We start from the raw sequence: 27,744 nt of genomic DNA on the forward strand, positions 1-27,744 counted from the left end.
GTAGCAGAGTGAGCCGCGTTGTTATAGGCAAACTCCACCATGGACAGATGAGCAACCCAGTCAGTCTGACACTTGGAGACATAACACCTGAGGAACTGCTCCAAGGACTGGTTCACCCTCTCAGTCTGCCCATTAGACTGTGGATGGTAGCCTGACGACAAGCTCACAGAAATCTGGAGATCGGAACAAAATGCCCTCCAGAATTTGGCCACAAACTGGGATCCACGGTCAGAGACCACATCAAGTGGCAACCCATGGAGGCGCACAACATGCTGCATAAATAACTCAGACAGGCGTCTGGCCGATGGCAACCCAACCAGTGGAACGAAATGCGCCATCTTCGAAAACCTGTCAACGACAACCCAAATGGCTGTCATCCCCGAGGATTTGGGCAAGTCCACCACAAAATCCATGGAAATGTGGGTCCATGGCTTAGACGGAATAGAGAGTGGATGTAATGGGCCGACAGGAACCCCTCTAGGAGTTTTATTTCGGGCACAAACGTCACATGCCCGAACCCAATGATCCACATCCCTAGCCACCGAGGGCCACCACACCGCCCTAGACAGCAACTCCCGAGTTCTGGCAATACCCGGATGCCCTGCAGACCTCTTGGCATGGAATTCCAGGAACACTCGCTGTCTTAACCTAGGAGGTACAAACAAGAGACCTACCGGAAGGTCTGGAGGAGCCTGCTCCTGTGCTCTAAGGACTAATGACAAGAGGTCCTGGGTAATGCCCACTTTAATACATGATGGGGACACAATGGGCAATGGCTCCTCGGTGGTCTCTTGAACTGGAGCAAAACTCAGCGAGAGCGCATCAGCCTTGATGTTTTTTGACCCAGGGCGATATGTTATCAAAAAATTAAAGCGAGCAAAAAACAAAGCCCATCGTGCCTGCCAGGCATTGAGCCGCTTCGCTGACTCTAAATATGCCAGATTCTTATGGTCGGTGATGTCACAACTGAGGGCCTGAGCTGACGGGAGGCAGCCTCAGTTGTAGGGGCTGAGATGTACCGGAACCTGGGAGGTTGTATCAGACCCCTTTACATGTAAGTAACATGAATAATAACTGCCCGAAGGCGTGACCACGACAACTTGGATAAAAGTCAATGATGTTTATTATGACAACTCCGCAACACAGCAGCAGTAAAAGAAAACGTAAAAGTCAGCAAAGAATAAATACAGTTCCTGGGTACTACAGGATGGCAGGAGCCACAGGGCACTGGTAGTGTGAGATAGTTCTTATGATCTTCTAGATGGTAAGTCCTTACCAGGCCCGACTGTAGCAATGGAGATAACCCAGGATTGTGCCAGCTGGTGTTCCAGGAAAAGCTGGGTTGCTGAAGATAAAACAGCTGCTGTGGATACTGGCTGGAACCAGACTGTTGTTAGCACGGAGTGGATACTGGCTGGAACCAGTTAAATAATAAATGAACTTGGGAGCGATGAAATATGAACTGAAATGTAGAACTTGAGAGCGGAGAAATAATAATACCGGTGGAGAGTGGTAAAGTGTAGAAAGGACACCGGCCCTTTAAGGGAAGCTGTACTCTGCTGGAAGCTGAGCTGGAAGCAGGTAATGTTGTAGCTGGAAACAGATGAATCCACAATGGATTGGAGAGTCAGGCTACACCGCAGGTGGAATGCTGGTGCGGGTCTCTATGGTGGAAGTCTTGAGACAGGAGCTGGAACCTGGAAGACAATCACAGGAGAGAGACAAACAGGAACTAGGTTTGACAACCAAAGCACTGACGCCTTCCTTGCTCAGGCACAGTGTATTTATACCTGCAGCAAGGAAGGGATTGGCTAGGCAATTATGCAGATTATCAATACTGAGAACAGATTGGTGGAAATGATCAGCTGACAGAATCCAAGATGGCTGCGCCCATGCAGACACTTGGAGGGAAGTTTGGTTTGTAATCCATGTGGTAATGAAAACAGTAATGGCGGCGCCGGCCACCGGAGACAGGAGGCGCCAGGCTGACAGATGCACATCCAACCACGCGGACACAGCGGAGGCCGCGGCTGACGTAATCGCCACTCAGACACTCTGCATGCAGAAGTTCAGGGACGGCGGCGGAGGCCGCGGGAGACGCCATGCCAGGTGTAATATGGCGTTTACTGTGACAGCGTCCCAGAGTGACAGGAGAGGATACAGGAATGTACACATCAGGATAACAGATGGGATCCGGTCCTGGAGCGCTGAGCCAGCCTTAGGAGGCATCTGATGGGTAAGAAATGGCGTCCAGATACCCGGATCGTGACAGGTGAGAATTGAGACCACAAACTTAGCCCCCTCAAGCCAGTGTCTCCACTCCCCGAGTGCATCCTTTATAGCCAACAATTCCCGGTTACCCACATCATAAATCATCTCGGCAGACGAAAATTTACGGGAAAAGTAAGCACAGGGATGAAGGCGATTATCAGACACCCCCATCTGAGAGAGCACTGCCCCAATACCTATCTCAGAGGCATCCACTTCTACCACAAAAGGACGCTCTGGATCTGGGTGTCGCAGCACCTTGGCCGAGACAAATGCCCTTTTGAGACGATCAAAGGCCGCTTTGGCCTCACAAGACCAGTGAGCAACATCCGCCCCTTTCTTAGTGAGTGCCACCAAGGGGGCCACTATAGACGAAAATCCAGCGATAAACCGTCTATAAAAATTCGCAAAGCCCAGAAAACGCTGAAGCGCCTTCAAACTAGTGGGCTGCACCCAATCCAGGACTGCCTGTACCTTAGAACCCTCCATTTGGAAACCTTCTGAGGAGATAATATACCCTAGAAATGCGATTTGCTGGACTTCAAACTCGCACTTCTCCAGCTTCGCCCCAAGCTGGTGGTCTCTGAGTTTCTGGAGGACTAAGCGTACATTCTTCCGATGTTCCTCCAGGGAATGAGAGAAGATTAGGATGTCATCTAGATAAACAACTAAGAATCTATCCAAATATTCCCTGAGCACATCGTTCATGAATTCCTGGAAGACTGCCGGGGCATTAGAGAGCCCAAAAGGCATCACCAAATATTCATAATGCCCTGAGTGGGTATTAAAGGCAGTCTTCCATTCATCCCCCTCTCTTATTCAGATTAGATTGTAAGCACCGCGTAGGTCAATCTTAGAAAAAATGGTGGCAGTACGAAGCTGGTCAAACAAAACCGAAATGAGAGACAGTGGGTACGAGTTTTTAATCGTGATACGGTTCAATTCCTGAAGTCGATGCAGGGTCGCAACGAACCATCCTTTTTACCCACGAAAAAGAACCCCGACCCAACTGGGGACTGTGAGGGTCTGATAAATCCCTTAGCCAAGTTCTCCTGAATGTACTCTGCCATAGCCTGAGTCTCAGGACGTGACAGGGAGTACAACCTGCTCTTGGGAAGCTTAGCATCCGGCAACAAATCAATGGCACAGTCATGGGGGCGATGGGGAGGTAGTACCTCCGCAACTTTTTTGGAGAACACATCCGCAAAATCTGCATAACATCCTGGCAATCCTGGCAAACTTAGCTGCGAGAGCCTGACTGGAAGGCTCAAGCAACTCCTGAAACAATCACTACCCCAACTAAGAATCTCCCCAGAGACCCAGTCAAATTGAGGGTTATGGGCCCTTAACCAGGGTAACCCCAAAACCAATGGGGCAAAAGAACAGACAGTCACATAAAAAGACAATTTTTCAGAGTGTGTGGCTCCAATAAACAAAGGAATTTGGCTGGTGCAGGAGGTAATTTTACCCTGGGACAATGGTTCCCCGTTTAACCCACAGATCTCAATCTCTGATGCCAAAGGTACTGAGGGAACAGAGTGTTCCAGGGCGAATTTAAGGTCCATGAAAACCCCATCGGCCCCACTGTCAACAAAGGCCTCAGTCTTGACAGTTTGACCGAGGATCTCCAAAGTCACCGGAATGATAAAAGTCTTTTTGGGAAATTCTGACTTCTGGCCTGACAGGATATTTCCCATCACCCTCAGGCCCTGAAGTTTTCCGTTTTTTCTGGGCATGATACTACAACATGACCTTTATTCCCACAGTACAAACACAAACCCTGCTGTCTCCTCCGCGTCTTCTCACGCGAGGAGAGGCGGGTAGCCCCAATCTGCATAGGCTCCTCGGAATATTCCTCAGAGTCTGAGGTTCCCTTGGGAAAAAAGGAAACTGCGGTCTCCCTTTCAAGCCTACGCTCTCTCAGCCGTCTATCCACCCGGATGGATAACTGCATGAGCTGATCTAAGCTATCAGGCGAGGGATATTGTACCAGTTGGTCCTTTATCTGGTCAGAAAGGCCCCTTCGGTACTGGGTTCTCAGGGCTGGGTCATTCCACTGGGTATCATGAGCCAACCTCCGAAACTCCGTACTATAAACCTCAGCTGGCCGTCGCCCTTGCTTAAGAACCGTAATCTGAGCCTCGGCTGAAGCCATCTTGTCAGGGTCATCGTACAAAATGCCCAGTGCCGTAAAAAAAGCATCAACACTTTTAAGCGACGGACAGTCAGGCTGTAACCCATATGCCCAGACCTGTGGGTCTCCTTGTAGCAAGGAAATCACCATGCCCACCCGCTGAATCTCCGACCCAGAAGACTGGGGCCTAAGCCTGAAATATAGCTTACAGCTCTCCTTAAAACAAAAGAACTGCGAGCGATCTCCAGAAAAACGATCCGGGAGATTTACTTTCGGCTCCTTAACCCCTGAACTTGCCGCTGCTGCTGCGGGAGCTCCACTAGCGGCCTGCGGGGTGTTCATTTTAATGGACATCTCATTAAATTGTCGAGTCAGGACCTGCACCTGATCGACCACCTGTTGCAAAGTATTTTGAGGGGTATGCTCCATATTCCCACAAAATTTCAACAGGAGTAAGGCTGCTGAATATGTTACGCACACCAGTGCTAACAGGAGTATACCGGTGTATGAACAGAGAGGGAAGCGAAGCAAACGAACTCACAGACAGTATAACATAACATACACAGGAGGTGATGGAATAACTAATAAACACAAAGTGAACGGAGAAGCCCAAAGGCTCAGGAATTGGGTGTCTCCCTAGTGTCAGGAATGCTCAGATGGAATAGAGCGATGTGTAGTGATTTAACATGTGGAGCACCTGAAATGATGTTGCTAAGAGCAACAGAAAAAACCCCAAAGGGTTACCAACGGGTGTGGGAATAAACTCCTTGGTCAGAGATAGAAATATAGACACAAGGAGAGTATCCACAATCCTAACCCCCACTTGCAGGGCACAGGTTCAGCTTACTGCCACTAAACTGACACCTGGACGCCTTGCACAGTGAGGGAGGATTAAGCAAGCAGGTCTGAGAGTACAGCTACAAACCTGCTGGGTTCACAGAATAGCAAAAGAACCCCAGCAGGTCAAACAACTGACTCCAGTCTTACTGCTAGGTCCGGATTGGCAGAATGAAGTACCGAATCCCAAGGCCTATTCGCAGTAAGCAACAAGTAAATACAAAGTCACACAGTACTAGCTAACTCTCTGGAACTGACTAACAAACAAAGATTCAGCAGCATTTGCCTAGCCTGAGAGGATGGTTTATATAGCAGGTGCTGTCCACGCCCCACTCAGACCTCACAGACTGTGAGCACAAAATCAGCGCCGGATTCCCTGCCGTGCACAGAGCCTGTAACCACTACACAGTAAAAACCCAGACCGGAGTATCAGCTGCGCTCAGGTTACTTCGCTAACACTTGCCTCCCGGTTGCCATGGCGACGTGGCAGCACAGAGCAGGAGATCCTAACAGGTAGGTAGAGCAGTGGCCTTCCGTACCGTACTGCTATATATACTGGTGGTCACTGTCAGCAATCTGCAAAACTAAAATGCACCACAGGTATAGAATGTAGATGGATAGTATACTTAATGACGACACAGAGGTAGGTACAGCAGTGGCCTTCCGTACCGTACTGCTATATATAGTATACTGGTGGTCACTGTGTCAGCAAACTGCAAAACTAAAATGCACCACAGGTATAGAATGTAGATGGATAGTATACTTAATGACGACACAGAGGTAGGTACAGCAGTGGCCTTCCGTACTGCTATATATAGTATACTGGTGGTCACTGTGTCAGCAAACTGCAAAACTAAAATGCACCACAGGTATAGAATGTAGATGGATAGTATACTTAATGACGACACAGAGGTAGGTACAGCAGTGGCCTTCCGTACCGTACTGCTATATATACTGGTGGTCACTGTGTCAGCAAACTGCACAACGGAAATGCACCACAGGTATAGAATCTAGATGGATAGTATACTTAATGACGACACAGAGGTAGGTACAGCAGTGGCCTACTGTACCGTAATGCTATATATTATTATATACTGGTGGTCACTGGTCAGCAAAACTCTGCACTGTACTCCTCCTATATAATATTATACTGGTGGTCCCCAGTCCCCACAATAAAGCAGCACACTGAGCACAGATATGGAGTGTTTTTCAGGCAGACAACGTATACTGGTGGTCAGGGCCGGCTCCAGGCCTACTAGCACCCTGAGCGAGAAAATGTAAAAGCGCCCCCCCCCCCCCCATGCGCGCGCCGAAGGCGCGCGCGCTCCCGGAAAAGTGGGTGTGGCCTCTGGAAAAGTGGGCGTGGACTCGTAACTTCATATCATCAAACTGTAAAAATATTTTCACACAATTAGCAGCCTTACACATAGCCACAGTAGTGTTCCTTACACACAATGGCCCTCATTCCGAGTTGTTCGCTCGGTATTTTTCATCGCATCGCAGTGAAAATCCGCTTAGTACGCATGCGCAATGTTCGCACTGCGACTGCGCCAAGTAACTTTACTATGAAGAAAGTATTTTTACTCACGGCTTTTTCTTCGCTCCGGCGATCGTAATGTGATTGACAGGAAATGGGTGTTACTGGGCGGATACACGGCGTTTCAGGGGCGTGTGGCTGAAAACGCTACCGTTTCCGGAAAAAACGCAGGAGTGGCCGGGGAAACGGTGGGAGTGCCTGGGCGAACGCTGGGTGTGTTTGTGACGTCAACCAGGAACGACAAGCACTGAAATGATCGCACAGGCAGAGTAAGTCTGGAGCTACTCTGAAACTGCTAACTCGTTTGTAATCGCAATATTGCGCGTACGTCGGTCGCAATTTTAAGAAGCTAAGATTCACTCCCAGTAGGCGGCGGCTTAGCGTGTGTAACTCTGCTACATTCGCCTTGCGAGCGAACAACTCGGAATGAGGGCCAATGTCTCCAGTATAGTGCCAGATACACATAATGTGCAGTGCCAGATAGACATGACATGCCTCCCAGCAGTGCCAGATAGACATGACATGCCTCCCAGCAGTGCCAGCTACACATGACATGCCCCGCAGCAGTGCCAGCTACACATGACATGCCCCGCAGCAGTGCCAGCTACACATGACATGCCCCCCAGTAGTGCCAGCTACACAGGATAGTGTTCACTTTTTAGGGCATGGTGCTGATCACAGGGAGGGCACATTTTTAAGTTAGGAGGGCAAAATGATGTACATACTGCTTGTTGTTCCCACACCTATATGTCAAAGCATGGACAGTGCGCGCCGAAGGCGCGCAGCAAAAATTAATGGGAGTTACTTCGTGGGGAAGGTACGTGGCCACATAATAGTGGCAATTTGCATTACACCACACAGTAGTGCAGCTAATACACACTGCACCAGGTAGAACCTCCTATACACTTTGCGCCAGGCACAGCACTGAGACACATTGCCTAGCCACAGACGCCTAGCGGGAACACTACATGACATGCCCCCCAGCAGTGCCAGCTACACGTGACATGCCCCCCAGCAGTGCCAGCTACATAAATGGCCACACAGTGCCAGATATGCACCCACAGTTCAGATACATAAATGCCCCCAAAGTGCCAGATACATAAGTGCCTCCACAGTGCAGATATGCCCCCCACAGTGCCAGATACATGATGCCCCCGCAGTGCCAGATACATAAGTGCCCACACAGTGCCAGATATAAAAATGCCCACACAGTGCCAGATATGTCCCCACTGTGCCATATATAAAAATGCCCGCACAGTGCCAGATATGCCACCACAGGGCCAGATACATAAATCCCCCCAGTGCCAGATACATAAATGCCCACATATTGCCAGATGCATAAGTGCCCACACAGTGCCAGATGCATTATTGCCCCCCACAGTGTCAGATACATTAATGCCCCCAGTGCCAGATATGCCCCCACAGTGCCATATACATAATGCCCCCACAGTGCAGATATGCCCCCACAGTGCCAGAAACATAATGCCCCCACAGTGCAGCTATGCCCCCACAGTGCCAGATATATAATGCCCCCACAGTGCAGATATGCCCCCACAGTGCCAGATATATAATGCCCCCACAGTGCAGATATGCCCCCACAGTGCCAGATACATAATGCCCCCACAGTGCAGATATGCCCCCACAGTGCCAGAAACATAATGCCCCCACAGTGCAGCTATGCCCCCACAGTGCCAGATATATAATGCCCCCACAGTGCAGATATGCCCCCACAGTGCCAGATACATAATGCCCCCACAGTGCAGATATGCCCCCACAGTGCAAGAAACATAATGCCCCCACAGTGCAGCTATGCCCCCACAGTGCCAGATATATAATGCCCCCACAGTGCAGATATGCCCCCACAGTGCCAGATATATAATGCCCCCACAGTGCAGATATGCCCCCACAGTGCCAGATATATAATGCCCCCACAGTGCAGATATGCCCCCACAGTGCAAGAAACAATGCCCCCACAGTGCAGCTATGCCCCCACAGTGCCAGATATATAATGCCCCCACAGTGCAGATATGCCCCCACAGTGCCAGATATATAATGCTTCCACAGTGCAGATATGCCCCCACAGTGCAAGAATCAATGCCCCCACAGTGCAGCTATGCCCCCACAGTGCCAGATATATAATGCCCCCACAGTGCAGATATGCCCCCACAGTGCCAGATATATAATGCCCCCACAGTGCCAGATATATAATGCCCCCACAGTGCAGATATGCCCCCACATGAATAAACATAATGCCCCCACAGTGCCAGATATATAATGCCCCCACAGTGCAGATTTTAACTTGCATGGCATTGTCACTGCGGACTGCGGTGCTGGGAGCCGGGAGGGGGAGTACTGCTGTGGGCCCAGGCAGGCAGGCAGGCGGGCGGGCGGCTGGACGGATGAACGATTCCGTCTGCGCTGCGCGGCGCCGGCGTCTAACGTCAGACGCCGGCGCCGCACAGCGCGCTGCGCGCACACACACACAGTTTGAAGGCTGGCTCCAGGCAGGAATATGGCGGCCGCAGCGTGCGGCGCCCTAAAAGAGTGGCGCCCCGCGCGGCCGCTCCAGTCGAACATGCCTGGAGCCGGCCCTGCTGGTGGTCACTGTCAGCAAAACTCTGCACTGTACTCCTGCTATATAATACAGCTGCTCCCCAGTCCCACAATTAAGCAGTGTGTGCACAGATATATGCAGCACACTGAGCACAGATATGGAGCATTTTTTTCAGGCAGAGAACGGATAACTGGTGGTCACTGATCAGCAAAAGTCTGCACTGTACTCCTCCTATAGTATACAGCTGCTCCCCAGCCCTCCCCACAATTAAGCAATAGTGCACAATCAAGTTCAACAATAACGGGGAGGACGCCAGCCACGTCCTCTCCCTAACATTTCCAATGCACGAGTGAAAATGGCGGCGACGCGCGGCTGCTTATATAGAATCCGAATCTCGCGAGAATCCGACAGCGGGATGATGACGTTCGGGCGCGCTCGGGTTACCCGAGCCATACGGGAGAATCCGAGTATGCCTCGGACCCGTGTAAAATGGGTGAAGTTCGGGGGGGTTCGGTTTCCGAGGAACCGAACCCGCTCATCACTAGTTTTGTATGAGTTAATTAGGTGAAGAACATGAATTTAACCCTATCCCGAATGATGTTAGTTAAAAAAAAAAAAAGTATATTTTATATATATATAAATTATTTTTTCCATACATCGAAACATCGATCAGGATCATCGCGACCATCGGAACATCAGGAACATCGCGTCTTTCTTTTTGAAAGCCGGGACAGCCTCCAGGTATACAAGAGGGGTCTGGGGGTGGCTTGGGAGAGTTAATTTACACTCCCCAGCGGCTGCCATTGTCTGCAGCCACTGGAGGGGGGGTCCTGCCGTGCTGACTGATCAGCAATGATTGGCAGCACGGCAATCAGTGGGGGTAGAGTGCAGGGAGGCAGAGGGACAGCAGCAGCGGAGTAAAGTTTCTCTTCCCTGCCACTGCTAACACTCTCTATCTGACTGGTCGCATCCTGTGCAACCAGGTCAGATAGAGCACTTGCAGGCATGGTCGCATCTGATGCGACCATGCCAGGCAAGTGGTTAAAAGGCGTAACTGGGCTATTATGGAAAGTCATCACCTAGGCAAAATTCAGTGATTGCATTCTGATACAAAATGTGGACCATTCAGAGCTGGACATAGGGCCTAATTCAGAGCAGCAAATTTGTTAGCAGTTGGGCAAAACCATGTGCACTGCAGGGGGGCAGATGTAACATGTGCAGAGAGTTAGATTTGGGTGGGGTGTATTCAAAGTGAAATCTAAATTGTAGTGTAAAAATAAAGCAGCCAGTATTTACCCTGCACAGAAACAATATAACCCACACAAATCTAACTCTCTCTGTTATATCTGCCCCACCTGCAGTGCACATGGGCCCTCATTCCGAGTTGTTCGCTCGCAAGTGAATTTTAGCAGATTTGCTCATGCTAAGCTGCCGCCTACTGGGAGTGAATCTTAGCATCTTAAAATTGCGAACGATGTATTCGCAATATTGCGATTACACACCTCGTAGCAGTTTCTGAGTAGCTTCAGACTTACTCGGCATCTGCGATCAGTTCAGTGCTTGTCGTTCCTGGTTTGACGTCACAAACACACCCAGCGTTCGCCCAGACACTCCCCCGTTTCTCCGGCCACTCCTGCGTTTTTTCCGGAAACGGTAGCGTTTTTTCCCACACGCTCATAAAACGGCCTGTTTCCGCCCAGTAACACCCATTTCCTGTCAATCACATTACGATCGCCAGAACGATGAAAAAGCCGTGAGTAAAAATCCTAACTACATAGCAAATTTACTTGGCGCAGTCGCAGTGCGGACATTGCGCATGCGCATTAAGCGGAAAATCGCTGCGATGCGAAGATTTTTACCGAGCGAACAACTCGGAATGAGGGCCATGGTTTTGCCCAACTACTAACAAATTTGCTGCTGCGAGCAACTCTGAATTGCCCCATAGCCATTACGCCTGTGTCCAGGCACTTTGTTTATAGCAAGTGAGAACTGATGATGATGATGACAAGTAGCAATCCAAGTATATGTATAAGGGGCGGCCTTTTCCACAAGATGTATACAACTCTGTTGCACAATGGTGAATATACACATTTGTTTCTGTGCACGTAATAAGGCAAGACATACACCTTAATCCCATCAAACTCAGCATTGGGCCCATTCTAACGCAAAAAGACAGACCAAGGGCCTAATTCAGACTGGATCGCTACAGCACAACACCCTTTTATCTGCTGTATACAGTACAGTTCCCACACTTACCCCAGCCTACAGTACAGATAACATTCATAACACCAATGTGCAGTACAGCTTTACTGTACAGCTGAAATGCATACCACTGGCACTACCTGCCTTAGCATTGCTGCAGATGATGGACAACCCATGGTCAAGTAATGAATAAAGATACATGGGAAGTGATACGAATATATGAAAAAACTCATGTAAAATGTATTCCTGTATTGTGTGAGCAGTGACTTCAAATATATTTGGAGAATAGTGATGGCACTTGTGTAAAATATAGCCATATACGAGGGGTGTGCAATAAGTTTCTGGATATACAGAGTATAAGTAGAGTAGACATAATCTGACTGTCTGGTTGTGAACTGTAATCTCTGACTAAAGTTCTTTTGAAATGCCAAAGCGCAGAACCGTATTTAACCGTATTTAAGCAGCACCGTACACCGAAGAAGTCAGCATGTTCACTTCCTTCACAAACTCACTATGGAGCTCAAAAGATGCCACTGGAGAGCCATGGACTTCTAAGACTACAAGAGTGGTCTGTGAAAGCAGGAGTGTTCTGACTGCCTGCGAGCCACTTTTGTGGAGGAAGTACCATCCAAAACCACTGTGTTTGCAGAATGTAGGTGCAGGAGACTGTCCCTGGAAGATGAGGAATGCTGCGGCCTACCTGTATCCGCCATCACAGAGGACAACATTGTTGCCATGCAAGCCATAGTTGAAATGGACACCAGGGTGACCATGGCCCAGTTAGAGGAGCTAGGCTTCTCATTGGGATACATCCACTTGATGCTCCAAGAAAAGCTTGGCCTGAGCAAGGTTTCTGCATGCTGGGTGCTCCATCAGCTGATTCGAAAGCAGGAGGAGGCTCGGATGACTTGGTGCCACAACATGCTGACCAGGTTTGATGGTGGTCGCTCAAATTTTGTCTGGGAGATCATCAGTGGCAATGAATCCTGGATCTACAGAATCGAACATGACACCAAACAACAGTCAGTTCAGTAAACCCCAGTTGGAGGTGCGCCGCCACAGATGTTCTGATTTGAGTGCAGTGTGGCCAAGCAGATGGTGAATGTTTTTGTGGCCAAGACTGATGATGTAGCTACCACACCACTCATGCAGCAGCGCACCATCACTGAGGAATGGTACATCAACCAATGATTGCTGCAAATGCAGAAAGCCATTTCCAGATGCCACTCAAGAACTTGCACTCATGGTGCCCTTCACCATCACCAAAACGCACCTGCCCACAAATCCAGGAAAATGGAGGATTTTCAGGCCCATGAGTGCATTCAGGAACGTGGTACAATCCACACCTGGCCTCCATGTGCCCACAAATCAAGCACAAGATGTGTGGGATTTGTTTTGAGTCACTGGAAACTGCAGTGAAGACTTTCATTCAGCATGTAGAAGCAGGGCCGGATCTACACCTTGTGGCGCCCAGTGCCCCCCCCCCGTGGTAAAACAGTTAGTGCGTGCTGATGGCGCGTGGTAAAAATAGGGGTGTGGCTTCATAGGGGAGGGGCATGGCCACAGTTATGCCCCCAGTAGCTTTGCCCCCAGTAGATTTGCCCCAAGTAGTTGTGCCCCCCAGTTGATTTGCCCCCTGTAGCTATGCCCCCAGTAGCTTTGCCCCCTGTAGGTATGCCCCCAGTAGATTTGCCCCAGTAATTGTGCCCCCTGTTGCTGTGCTCCCAGTAGTTTTGCCCCCTGTTGCTGTGCCCCCTGTTGCTGTGCCCCTTAGTAGCCGCTTACAAACACACATAAAAAAAACCCCAAACAATATTTATCACTGCCCCGCTCCTGCTTCCTGACCACTGCTGCTGCTCCATCTGGCCGCCTGCGGCTCCTCTCTATGGGAGAGATGTTGTGACGTCTCTCCCATAGCAGCGCCGCACAGACACTAGAGGTCAATAATGACCTCTAGCGTCTGACAGGTGTGCCGGCTGAAGCGGACGCCCACACAGCCCACGGCGTCTGCTGCAGCGGGGTACGGGTAGGTGGCGGGCGCCTGTGGGGTGACTGTGGCCGCGCCCCCAGGCCACAGTGCCCCAAGCGCAGGTACTGCTTGCTTGCACCAAGAACCGCTCCTGTGTAGAAGACATACCTGCTTTAGACTGGTCCAGCTGCTTCACCAAGTGGTTTGAGCGCATGAAACTTTGCATAGACTCCTCTGACCAGTGGCGTAACTTCATCTCAGTTGCCCGGAGGCAAGATAAATGTTGAGTGCCCCCCTCCCCACAAAAAATGATTAGTATTTTAACTTACCCTTCTATACCTACCACTACATCACTGACCCCGTCTCTCTATACCCTACACTAAATCACTGACACCTCTATACCCTACACTAAATCACTGACTAAATCAGTGTCCATTATTTTAATTACACAGCACGGTAGCATCCGTTACTCACATTACACCGCACAGTAGCAGCCATTATTCGCATTACGCTGTACAGTAGCGTCCACTTTTCGCATTACACCGCACAGTAGTGTCCGTTACTCACATTACACCTCACAGTAGTGTCCGTTACTCACACTGCACCACACAGTAGCATCCGTTACTCACATTGCACCACACAGTAGTGTCTGTTAGTCACATTACACCTCACAGTAGTGTCTCCGTTACTCACATTGTACCACACAGTATTGTCCGTTAGTCCCTTATACATGTTGCACCACAGTAGAGCCGCTTATTAGGCAACAGTCTTACATTTAGTTGAGGAATTAAAGACAGCAGATAAGAGTAACCTTTGATTTGTACAGATTTTTTTTTACAAGACAGTAATATAGAATAATCAGTTTAACTAACACTGCTTTTATTCTAAAATGAGCTGCCTAACCCTTTACACTGCACAATATGCCAGGTTAGGCTGCATGGAGGGGGTGTTAGGCACTACTGGGGGGGGGCGTAGGTTTAAGCACTAAGGGGGGACGGATAGGGTTAGGTTGCAGTACCAGAGGGCAAGGGGTAGGGGGGCAAGGTATAATACTTACCTCACCTCTGTTGGGATCATCACCATTATGATGCCAGCGTCAGTATTGCTGCTGACAGCATGGGAATAGTGGGAGGGGGATGGGAGAAGAGGTCCAAGAGAAGACTTGTCAGAGTGTGCAGGGCACTTTTGGGGGCGTGGCCTAATCACGGCCCGTGAGGCCACGCCCCCTTATGTAATATAAAAATATATTGATGAATGGGGTGCCGCTATGAAAACCAGTAAGAAAGGATCAAATCCAGGGAGAGTGGGAGAAGCACGATCAGTGTGATCAGCCACTATTCCTCCCCTGCACAGGCAGACTGCGGCTGATGCTCTCCGGCAGCACACTCCCTATAAACAGTGCAGCCAGCACAGCTCTGTAGAGACGGCTATGGGAGAGAGTGGGTGAGGGTAGGGGGAAGGACGGGAGGTAATGGGACAGACTCCTGGAGCTATTCGCTGACCTGTGCGGTGTGGACACCAGGATGATCAGCTGCCTGTCACGGTGTCCTGTTTCTGTGTGGCGGGGAAGAACTTCCACGATTGTCACAAGGGGGCGTGGTTTGGTGGAAGATTGCAGATTGAGATGACTGGCTGGGGGGAGGAGGTGGGAGGGAGGACAGTAGAGTGGCGTAACCGTGGTACCGCACGCATCGGCGGGTGCCTGCGGATGGTGTGCCCACAGGGCAAATGTGGTCTGAACACCATCCGCACTACCCTAGTTAAGGCCCTGCGGTCAGAGTGCAATGGAGGAGGCTGGATCTAGGTGCCCCCTACAGCACTGGAGCCCGGCGGCAGCAGACTCCGCTGCCTCCGGGAGTTCCGCCCCTGCCTCTGACAAATACTTTGAAAATATGTAATGTTCACTTTGTAAATATACTACTCTTTGTGCATCCAGAAACTTATTGCACACCCGTTATATAGTGTGCAGTTATGCAACTTGTGTTTACATGACTTATGTGTCCTGCAATAGAATATAGAAAAGGTGTAGTCTCATTGGGACTAACTACCCCTTTTATTCAGCTGCTCTCTGTAAAACTCTCTCATTGTCAGGGCCAGGCCTATTACCTTGGTAATTATGTCTTGCAATGGAATGTGTAACTTTCAGTGAAGGCATAGCACACATGCACAGATGTGGTTGCAATGCCAACGCAGCAGTAATGCTTTCAGTGATGGAACTGCGAGGCATCGCATGTGCAGCCATCCACGAGTGAACAGAGATACCCACTGAAGCCATTGCAATATCCTCAGCAAGTGCATAATCTATCGCAGCCACAAATGTGAGGAACATCGACTCTCTGATTGCCTCCGTGGCGAAGTAGAATGGCTGAGGGAGCTGGCGCCATTTTTATGCATTTGAGCTTTCAGTCACATGCCAAGAAGCGGTCACAGCATGCCTGCATTTTTGCAGACACAACCCATTAACTCCCCCAAACAGTATTTTCCTGTCACTCACTCTGCGACTGATTCCTCATTGCGAGCAGCATTGCAAAGGTACCTTGGCACGTTTCCATGATACATGTGCAGTCTATTGGCTCAGTTGCGACACCATCAAAGTTGCGATCCCATCTGAATCAAGTCCATGAAGAGCACGTCATACAAGCACAAAAAACAATATTTCAAGTCACTTTGACCAGCAGTCTCATGCACTTATATGGTAGCTGAGCGCCTTGGTCTAATATATATATATATATATATACATACGTGAAAGCCCTTACTTACTCACTCACTTACTCACTCACTCACTCACTCACTCACTCACTCACTCGCTCACTGACTGATTCATCACTAATTCTCTTACTTCCCGATATATTAGGAAGCTTTAATTTAACATAGGTATTGTTCAGATGGGAAATAGGAAAACTACGTAATTAGAATTTTAAAAAACCTTCCCCAAGGGGATGAAAAGTGGGATGACATAATGACATCATTACAGATGCATGGCTTGCATTGCGTGAACGATAACGCCCAAACTGACAATTGAATCAAAATTTGGATTGTGTAGAATTTAATAAACTACAAAATTGGTCTTGTCACTTTTTACCGTATCTGCTACGGGTGCTCCTCGGGTAACGCCAAGAATCATGGATTAATATTTACTTACGTTAAGACATCTCAAATTTACATCTCAATAAATGTACCAAATTTTTAACACTTGTTTATTTTTACAACCGTGAAAATCAGAAACTCCCGTGCAAAGAATACTGTAGGTAGAACAGCTAGTATCATCATATTTTACAGTATGAAAAACTTCTCATTAAAATGTAGGTTAATAACAGCTCTTGTCTGCCTTTCATTCAGTGGGTTTGTAGACCTTATTGACTGAAGCTATAATCGGACCTACTGTATGCCTGTAGATCTAATCCAGACTTTTTATCTTTCTAACCCAATATTATTGTATTACTTATAAGTTATTCTACCCCCAATACCTGTCTATCTAATGCACCAATGTTTTATTATATGTGTGCAATATCTTTATGTGCCTATTCTTCAGTATTGGGTCAGAACAGTAGCTGTTACTGCTAGACGTATAATACACATAATAGCACCACAGATATGCCTTACCAGTCATGCTCTTTCAGGTGCTTGTTCTGTTAATAACGTATTAATAACGTTTCTTTCCATTGTTCCACTCACTGCTTTTACATACGATATAGTACAGTTCCGGGAGAATCCAAGAGGAGGAGGTCCACAGAAATACATCAAAATCCTCTTGTCTCTCAGTCTTTATTTGGGCATTACACCTCTTATGAACCATAATCCTTCAATAACAAAGTACTTATCAACGACAACCCTGTTTCCACAGTAACGATGTGTGCATGGATGCAGCCATTATATTAAAGACAAAGAAAAAAGCATATTAATTGGGAAATGAGAAACATGATTTTGCTGGAAGGAACAGCTTTCATTCTTTATACATCACATCTGAGATTCATTACAGAGCTCTGGGAACAGAAAAGATTGTGACAATATTAAGCACTGCCTAATATTGATTTGCTTTCATGAACATTGTATTATAAGTGTTATAATAAAGCAAACTAAATAAAAAAGTACCATCTATCTTTCTATAGTATCTCTTTAATATGTATAATTTTATATTCCTAAGGGATACGGTCAGGATCCTCGCAATCAGAACACTGTCAGTGGCAACCCGACAGTCAGAATCCCAACGGATCCCGACACTCTGTTTTCGGCCGCGCACCATCGGCGTGCACCAACGGTATTTTACCTGGGGGGCACGCTGGGGGCACAACTACTGGGGGCACAGCTACTGGGGGCAAATCTACTGGGGGCACAGCTACTGGGGGCAAATCTACAGGGGGGCACAGCTACTGGGGGCACAACTACAGCGTGCAAATCAACTGGGGTCACAGTTACAAGAGGCACAGCTACTGGGGGCACTACTATAGGGGGCACTGCTACTGGGGGCACAGCTACAAGGAGCACAGGGGGGGGGGGGGCACAGGAAACTTTCGCCCTGGGCGCCACAAGGTCTAGAACCAGCCCTGTTCCAAACCCATCCCTGAAATATACTCTCATATTCAATTAGAAGGCAGATAGAAATTAACAAGGAGACTGCTCATAGTCTTGCATGGTTACCACACTCCAAGGTGATTACTAATGTCATTCCTATTTTATAACATGCAAGTGTCAATTTGAAAGAAAACAACACTGATGACCTCAGTACTCTCCAAATATATAGGTAATTATTTTATAGTACATCATAATGGTATTGGCAGCATATTTTCAGTATTATTTTTCAATAATTAATTCCAAAAGCTGGAGGCCACACAAGCAGCAGTGACTGTGATCAAAGTAATTGCCCAGGGTTTAGTACACACACGAGTCAGGATTAATACCAGGAATTTGGCACACTGAGAAGCCAGAGAGAAAGCAACCAAGTTGGATATAGATAATGCCATAAATTTGGGACACTTGTGATCAGTCCTGAGCATACTATGTAATGCTACCACTGGTACATTGGTACAATAATCTGACAATTCTACAGTCAGTTTATTAAGCTGATATAGAGACTGTGGTGTGCAATGTGCTAGTGATGACATACTGTAACTCCTACAAAAGAGCAAATGCACAAAACAAGAGACATCAACAATATTCTTTTCTCGGGGCAATCCATCCATCCCTACTGGCATCCAAGACACACGGAAATCAGCCCCCAGGTGCCCCAAGAGGAAAGAACAAAAGATGTGGTAGAGCACATCATCTCAATCATGTATCATAGTCACGTATACTATTAATAAATTATAGTGCCTTTACATAATTATGGGTATGTGATGCAGTCCTCTTAGACCAATTTAATGAAGTTGCAGGGGAAAAAAATGAAGGAAAAGGGGAACCAGTTTTGAAGACACTTTCAGAAAGTCCCAAAATGATGTATTAATACTTAACTTTTATTAAAGTATAGGTTTAAAACCAACCTCATAAGGGATAGCAAAATATTTAAAATAACAATGTAAATGCATAAAGATAAAATATATTATCAAATCACATAAGGCAACATATATTCTCATAAGACAATACATATTAATTAAAACGTATATATGTTAGCATGGCCTCATTTTATATTGTAATCCCTTTGTATAGAGCCACTTACTTCCCACAAATTATATGGTGAAAAACTAAAAACATAGGGCCTAATTCAGACCTGGGCCAGTATTTACTAAAAATCCGAGTTTTGCCGATTTGTGTTTTTTTTTCTAAATCCCAATCCGGGAATTCACTAAGCAGAAAACTCGGCAGTGTCTGGTCTTTTTGTAATGGTTTGATTGGCAAAGTTCTGAAATACAAATGAATAGACCATCGGTCAAACGCGGCTGTTATTTCATACAATACGGGTATTCACTATTCATTCGTATTTGGGTGTTAGTCTCTGAGTGCTCAAGTGCGGGTCTATTTTTTTTCGATTCGTTAAAAAAAGCAGGAAAAAAATAGACCTGCTTTTTCCAGTCGAGTTTGGATAACCATGCACGGATCAGTGAGATCTGTGCATGGTTATCTATGGGAAAGGGTGTGTTTAGTGTCAAAAGTGAAAAAAAAATTGCGTGGGGTCCCCCCTCCTAAGCACAACCAGCCTCGGGCTCTTTGAGCCGGTCCTGGTTGACAAAATATGGGGAAAAAATGACAGGGGTTCCCCCATATTTCATCAACCAGTACTGGGCTCTGCGCCTGGTCCTGGTTCCAAAAATACGGGGGACAAAAAGCGTAGGGGTCCCCCGTATTTTTAAAACCAGCACCGGGCTCCACTAGCCAGGTACATAATGCCACAGCCGGGGGACACTTTTATAGTGGTCCCTGCGGCCCTGGCATTACATACCCAACTAGTCACCCCTGGCCGGGGTACCCTGGAGGAGTGGGAACCCCTTAAATCAAGGGGTCTTCCCCTCCAGCCACCCAAGGGCCAGGGGTGAAGCCCGAGGCTGTCCCCCCCATCCAAGGGCGGCGGATGGTGGGCTGATAGCCAAGTGTAAAAAATTTGAATATTGTTTTTAGTAGCAGTACTACAAGTCCCAGCAAGCCTCCCCTGCAAGCTGGTACTTGGAGATCCACAAGTACCAGCATGCGGTGGAAAACCTGGGCCACTGGTACCTGTAGTACTACTACTAAAAAAATACCCCCAAAAAACAGGACACACACACACCGTGAAAGTATAAGTTTATTACATACATGCACACCTCCATACATACATACATACTTACCTATGTTCCCACGAGGCTCAGTCCTCTTCTCCATGTAGAATCCTTGGGGGACCTGTAAAAAAAATTATACTCACATAATCCAGTGTAGATTCTGTCCTTTGTATAATCCACGTACTTGGCAAAAAAAAAAAACGGAAACCCGACCACACACTGACTCCTGACTGACTACGTCGTGGCACTCTCCTGATTGGCTGTGTGCTCCTGTAGTGTCTGTGAGGCAGCACACGGCAGAGATACAATGTAGCGCCTATGCGCTCCATTGTATCCAATGGTGGGAACTTTGCGGTCAGCGGTTGACCAAAAGTAACCTCACCGCTGACCGTAAAGTTCCCACCATTGGATACAATGGAGCGCATAGGTGCTACATTGTATCTCTGCCGTGTGCTGCCTCACAGACACTACAGGAGCACACAGCCAATCAGGAGAGTGCCACGACGTGGCGCTCCCTGATTGGCTGAAGGGACACTCTGACAGGAGTCAGGGGGGGTCCTGGCAGTCGGGGAAAGGGGTCCCATGTGTAAACATGGGACCCCTTTCAGTGCGTGGTCGGGCTTCCGTTTTTTTTTTTTTTTTTTTGCCAAGTACTTGGATTATACAAAGGACAGAATCTACACTGGATTATGTGAGTATAATTTTTTTCACAGGTCCCCCAAGGATTCTACATGGAGAAGAGGACTGAGCCTCGTGGGAACATAGGTAAGTATGTATGTATGTATGGAGGTGTGCATGTATGTAATAAACTTATACTTTCACGGTGTGTGTGTCCTGTTTTTTTGGGGGTATTTTTTTAATAGTAGTACTACAGGTACCAGCGGCCCAGGTTTTCCACCGCATGCTGGCACTTGTGGTTCTCCAAGTACCAGCTTGCTGGGGAGGCTTGCTGGGACTTGTAGTACTGCTACTAAAAACAATATTCACATTTTTTACACTTGGCTATCAGCCGCCCATCCGCCGCCCTTGGATGGGGGGGACAGCCTCGGGCTTCACCCCTGGCCCTTGGGTGGCTGGAGTGGGGGGACCCCTTGATTTAAGGGGTTCCCACTCCAGGGTACCCCGGCCAGGGGTGACTAGTTGGGTATGTAATGCCAGGGCCGCAGGGACCACTATAAAAGTGTCCCTCGGCTGTGGCATTATGTACCTGGCTAGTGGAGCCCGATGCTGGTTTTAAAAATACGGGGGACCCCTACGCTTTTTGTCCCCCGTATTTTTGGAACCAGGACCAGGCGCAGAGCCCAGTGCTGGTTGATGAAATATGTGGGAACCCCTGTCATTTTTCCCCCCATATTTTGTCAACCAGGACCGGCTCAAAGAGCCCGAGGCTGGTTATGCTTAGGAGGGGGGACCCCACGCAATTTTTTTCAGAATTTTAAAGACTTTAAACACCTTTTTAAGGTACACAATGAAGCCCTGCACGGATCTCACAGATTCGGCCGGGATTCCTTGTGTTTTGTCAGGCAGTGTTTTACTCATCACTCCCGTAAAACACTGCCTGACATTAAGAATCACATCGACATCGGAAAATACGAATTGTGAAAAGTCGGCAGCTTAGTGACTGACCGTATCAGGATTTAAAAAGTTGCAGTAAAATGCACCCAATACCATTCGAGATCAAACACCCTTCAAAACGGCAAAAACACAAATCTTTGTAAATATACCCCCTGATCACTAGGGTGCATTTTTTGCATCTCTGCGATCAGGTAGTCGCCGCCTACAGGGGGATATCGCTGTGCAGGGGTGCGATTGCATGTGCAGGAGAGCTGCACAAACAGAAGTTTGTGCAGTCTCTGCACAGCCCAGGACTTACTCTTCCAGTGCGATGATCGGGGCTGGAGCCGACGTCAGAAACCCTCCCTCCAAACGCCTGGTCCCTCCTGCGTTTCTCTGGACAATCCTTAAAAACGGTCAGTTGCCACCAACAAATGGCCGCTTCCTGTCAGTCACCCTGCTTATCGCCTGAGTGTTCGCTTTTCTCGCACCATCCCGTTGCTGCCCTCCGATCCCCGTCGCTGCGGACCGACGCGCCTGTGCATTGCGGTGCATACGCAGTTCAGACCTGATCTCTGGCTGTACAAAAACGCAGCCTAGCGATCAGGTCTGAATTAGGCCCATAGTACAAACAGCGTACAATTTCACTTATTTCTGCAACTTGTCAAACAGAAAGTACATTTATCATCTTATTGCATGTAGTATTTCAATATTTTGATTGTAAGTTAAAGACAGAAAAGCATATTGCATGTTTAAATAATGTTCAACAATGCAAAGATAATACAGTATAGAGAGAGAAAAAAAAATATCAATGTATCTAACCTATACAAAGTGAAAAAAACACCTTATGCTCCAATACAGTGTGTCCTAATAAACCAGGGGTGGGCAATTAATTTCTATAGGGGGCCACATGAAAAATCTGAACTGTGTTGGAGGGCCGAACCAATGATAACCTGAACTTTGCTCAATGTTAATTTTCTCCCATTATAAAAAGCAGCAAATTCTATATTTTGATAAGATGCTACTGGTAATCAGAAGTTTAGAGTAATCGCCAGGTAGAGAGCACTGAGACACACTGCACCAGGTAGAGAGCACTGAGACACAATGCACCAGGTGGAGAGCACTGAAACACATTGCACCAGGTAGAGAGCACTGATAAACATTGCACCAGGTAGAGAGCACTGAGACACAATGCACCAGGTGGAGAGCACTGAGACACATTGCACCAGGTAGAGAGCACTGAGACACACTGCACCAGGTAGAGAGCACTGAGACACACTGCACCAGGTAGAGAGCACTGAGACACATTGCACCAGGTAGAGAGCACTGAGACACATTGCACCAGGTAGAGAGCACTGAGACACACTGCACCAGGTAGAGAGCACTGAGACACATTGCACCAGGTAGAGAGCACTGACACACATTGCACCAGGTAGAGAGCACTGAGACACAATGCACCAGGTAGAGAGCACTGAGACACATTGCACCAGGAAGAGAGCACTGAGACACATTGCACCAGGTAGAGAGCATGTAGACACATTGCACCAGGTAGAGAGCACTGAGACACATTGCACCAGGTAGAGAGCATGTAGACACATTGCACCAGGTAGAGAGCACTGAGACACATTGCACCAGGTAGAGAGCACTGAGACACACTGCACCAGGTAGAGAACGTGGAGACACATTGCACCAGGTAGAGAGCACTGAGACACATTGTACCAGGTAGAGAGCACTGAGACACATTGCACCAGGTAGAGAGCATGTAGACACATTGCACCAGGTAGAGAGCATGGAGACACATTGCACCAGGTAGAGAGCACTGAGACATACTGCACCAGGTAGAGAGCACTGAGACACACTGCACCAGGTAGAGAGCACTGAGACACATTGCACCAGGTAGAGAGCACTGAGACACATTGCACCAGGCAGAGAGCATGTAGACACATTGCACCAGGTAGAGAGCATGGAGACACATTGCACCAGGTAGAGAGCATGGAGACACATTGCACCAGGTAGAGAGCACTGAGACACACTGCACCAGGTAGAGAGCACTGAGACACATTGCACCAGGTAGAAAGCACTGACACACATTGCACCAGGTAGAGAGCACTGAGACACAATGCACCAGGTAGAGAGCACTGAGACACATTGCACCAGGTAGAGAGCACTGAGACACATTGCACCAGGTAGAGAGCATGTAGACACATTGCACCAGGTAGAGAACGTGGAGACACATTGCACCAGGTAGAGAGCATGTAGACACATTGCACCAGGTAGAGAGCACTGAGACATATTGCACCAGGTAGAGAGCACTGAGACACATTGCACCAGGTAGAGAGCACTGAGACACATTGCACCAGGTAGAGAGCATGTAGACACATTGCACCAGGTAGAGAACGTGGAGACACATTGCACCAGGTAGAGAGCATGTAGACATATTGCACCAGGTAGAGAGCACTGAGACACATTGCACCAGGTAGAGAGCACTGAGACACATTGCACCAGGTAGAGAGCATGTAGACACATTGCACCAGGTAGAGAACGTGGAGACACATTGCACCAGGTAGAGAGCATGTAGACACACTGCACCAGGTAGAGAGCATGGAGACACATTGCACCAGGTAGAGAGCACTGAGACACATTGCACCAGGTAGAGAGCGTGGAGACACATTGCACCAGGTAGAGAGCACTGAGACACATTGCACCAGGTAGAGAGCGTGGAGACACATTGCACCAGGTAGAGAGCATGGAGACACACAGCCTGCTGCAGCACGGGCACACATACAGATGCGGAGCTGCACTCACTGTTGCGGAGGACGACGCTGTGCCGGATGAGCGAGGCCAGTTCATTGGTGGTGGCAGCGGAGCTTAGATCAGCGCGCAGCGCCGCGATGAGGGGGGATTCAAACTGTACTGGCGGGAGACACCGTAGGATCTGATTGGCTGATCTTCCCCGCTGCCCCTGTTTCCGCCGCTACAGTATTGCCTTCAGCTGAGAGCTGTCAGCGCGACAAGCTTAAGGCAGCGGCAGGGAGGAGTGACAGCGCGGGGGGGAGGAGTGACAGTGCAGCAGGGAGGAGTGGTTCCATGGTGCAGGGAGCCTACGTGGGCCGGACAGGCATTGACAAAGGGCCGTATGTGGCCTGCGGGCCGTACTTTGCCCAGGTCTGTAATAAACAGTCAAGTTTCTATCATTGATAATTAGGGGCACAATTTCATTTACACTTCAGGATAGTTCTTAAGGTGCATACACACGGTGCGATGTGTGCTTACGATATTGACTGATAGTCAAAATCGTAAGAAAAGTTAGCACATAAAGCAGTGTGTATATGTGCGCAAAAGAACCCCTTGCACTCTTGGACACCCCAAGAGGGAGAATAGTTGTCGGTATCCCGGCGGTCGGGATCCTGACAGCCGGTTTATCGAGTGCAACCCGCTCAGAGCACTGGCGCTCATTTAAATGATACTCTGGTTGATGCATTAGGCAGTGTTAAGAGTACAGAAGTGAGCTGGTACAGAAAATGCCCATAAATACCAACCAGCTTTAAGGTACAATTTATCAAGTATATTCTGTAAAATGATAGGTAGATGCTGATTGGTTGCTAAGTTCTCCACTGGTCCACTTCTCCACTCTTTTCACTGCTTGATAATAAACCCCTGAATGGGCTATTTATCAAAGCTTTCAGAGAGATAAAGTGGTTGGAGATAAAGTACCAATTAGCTCCTGTCATTTTTCAAACACAGCCTGTAACATGGCAGTTAGGAGCTGAATGGCTGGTACTTTATATCTCTACATGTTGGGGGTCATTCCGAGTTGTTCGCTCGTTGCCGATTTTCGCTATGCTGCGATTTGTTGCTAACTGCGCATGCGCATGGTACGCAAAATGCATGCGCTAGATTTGCTGGTGTTCAAGCGACGATTTTCAGTCGCACTGCTGATCGGTGAATGATTGACAGGAAAGGGGCGTTTCTGGGTGGTAACTGAGCGTTTTCCGGGAGTGTGCTAAAAAACGCAGGCGTGTCAGGGAAAAACGCGGGAGTGTCTGGAGAAACGGGGGAGTGGCTGGCCGAACGCAGGGCGTGTTTGTGACGTCAAACCAGGAACTAAACGGACTGAGCTGATCGCAATCTGTGAGTAGGTCTGGAAACTGCAGGGAATTATTTAGTAGCACTTCTGCTAATCTTTCGTTCGCAATTCTGCTAAGCTAAGATACACTCACAGAGGGCGGCGGCCTAGCGTGTGCAATGCTGCTAAAAGCAACTAGCGAGCGAACAACTCGGAATGGCCCCCGTTATCTCTCTCAAAGCTTTGATAGATATACCCATGTAGGAGAAAGGGGAGGATCTTCATAATATATGAACCCTGTGCAAAGATGTGGTGTGTTAGAAATGATGCAGGAAACATGATTTATGGACATACAAATCAGACCCTCTCTACAATGGATGTAAGGGTGGGAAGGTCCTATTTTTTCCAATATGCAGTGCTTTAACACCTAACAGTATTTATAAGAATGTGTCAGGTGCGGATTGAGATGGAAAACCAGCCCAGGAAATTTACAGAATCAGTCATAATGGGGGAGGGGTCTGTTGAGGAAGTAGGTTCTGTTGAGGGGATGGGTTCCCTTCTATTAGGAAATAAACCAAAAAAGGAAAACATGGGTTTGCGCTCATGAATCAATTAATTGATAGTCACAATATGCACTGGTGGTTTGATAAAAATAACATCACATTTATTAAAAATCACATTAAACACAACATTTAAAAAAAAATCCTAAGATTAGTATGTAAGGAGCTCAAAGATCGTAATAGTAAGAGTATCCGTATGTAGCAGTATTGAGTGTGCTCTTTAGATGAAACTGTAATTGTTACATATATTGATACTCCTCAGTAGAGGGCTGATATATTCTTTTGTAACAGTCTCAGTTAAACAAATGTTATTATCAAGCTGAGGAATAGTCTCCAAAAATGAAGTAATGTAGAGTGGAATATAAACGTTACCCATCGCAGCTGATCCAAGCACCAGATTTCTGTGGTGAGTCACATGTATTAGATACCGCTGTGAGACGTTTCTAAGCCGCTTGTTGTTATTGGCACCGCTGTTCTCTCTATCCCTGCGATTCGGGACCCGTTACAGGATGAGAGGGAGATGGCGTCCTAACTGAGCGTCCTTGCTGGTTTCGTAGGGTTTGCGACACATGAACTGATTTGTAAATAGAATATTTGATACTGAGGATATATATACATCAATAGCCCTTCACGCTGTCAAGGTATTGTGCTATATATTCTGTCCCTTCTATTAGGGCCTGATCCTAAAGCTGAGTACACACTGGCCAATATATTGGCCATTCTATTAAACGGCCGATATATCAAGTGTGTATGAGCAGTAGGTCTGTGAACTCCGTCGTTCACAGACCTATCGCGTCGGACCTGCTGCATAGCAGACGGCCAATATATTGTTAGATATACTGGCATGTCGGTGTGTGTGTGTGCGGACGGTCAGCCGACCCCCCGTACACGAGCTACAGGAGCCGGTGGTGACTGACAGCTGAACTGGGCGGGCGTGTGTAAATGCCCGCCCAATTTATGACGTCAGTTCCCCAACGGATCAGGCAGTGTGTATGCACAGCACACTGCCCGATCCGGCTTTAGCTATATCTGCAGATCAATTGATCTCCAGATATATCTTTAGGTGTGAACCCAGCATAAGTTGGATGCATTTACGGCCCTCTTTCTGTCTTTTGCTGCAGTTGTGTCTGCAACCTTAGGCTAATGAAACGATAATGCACTCCCCTGGTATACTTTCAGTATCTGCAGACGCTTGTAATCATACTTTGTGCATCTTTAGATGCCACCATCATTCGCATGGTATATGCAGATCATCTGTCTCAGTATGGCCTCCAATGTGAGCAAGTCACCATCCCTATATGCAACCCTCTGTAACCACCTAGGAACACCCAAAAGATTTCTAATACACTTCTTGGTGCATGCATCTGAATCCATACA

General features: G+C 47.9%; 1 protein-coding gene and 1 long non-coding RNA gene across 4 annotated transcripts in view; one reads left to right on the top strand and one right to left on the bottom strand.

Moving 5' to 3' along the window:
- The window catches only part of LOC134909734 (uncharacterized), a 79,651-nt gene extending 62,438 nt beyond the window's left edge, over positions 1-17,213 (bottom strand). For all 3 annotated transcript variants that reach the window (XM_063916942.1, XM_063916941.1, XM_063916939.1), the window contains exon 1: positions 17,105-17,213. The gene's annotated coding sequence lies outside the window, so the exon portion shown is untranslated. The remainder of the gene's footprint in view (positions 1-17,104) is intronic.
- LOC134909735 (uncharacterized) overlaps positions 1-17,245 on the top strand; it is a 41,354-nt gene extending 24,109 nt beyond the window's left edge. The window contains exon 3 of the long non-coding RNA XR_010176014.1: positions 17,197-17,245. This is a non-coding gene — a long non-coding RNA (uncharacterized LOC134909735). The remainder of the gene's footprint in view (positions 1-17,196) is intronic.
- The last annotated feature ends 10,499 nt before the right edge of the window (positions 17,246-27,744 follow it).

The sequence above is a fragment of the Pseudophryne corroboree genome, chromosome 4 (assembly GCF_028390025.1).
Source record: "Pseudophryne corroboree isolate aPseCor3 chromosome 4, aPseCor3.hap2, whole genome shotgun sequence".
NCBI lineage: Eukaryota > Metazoa > Chordata > Amphibia > Anura > Myobatrachidae > Pseudophryne > Pseudophryne corroboree.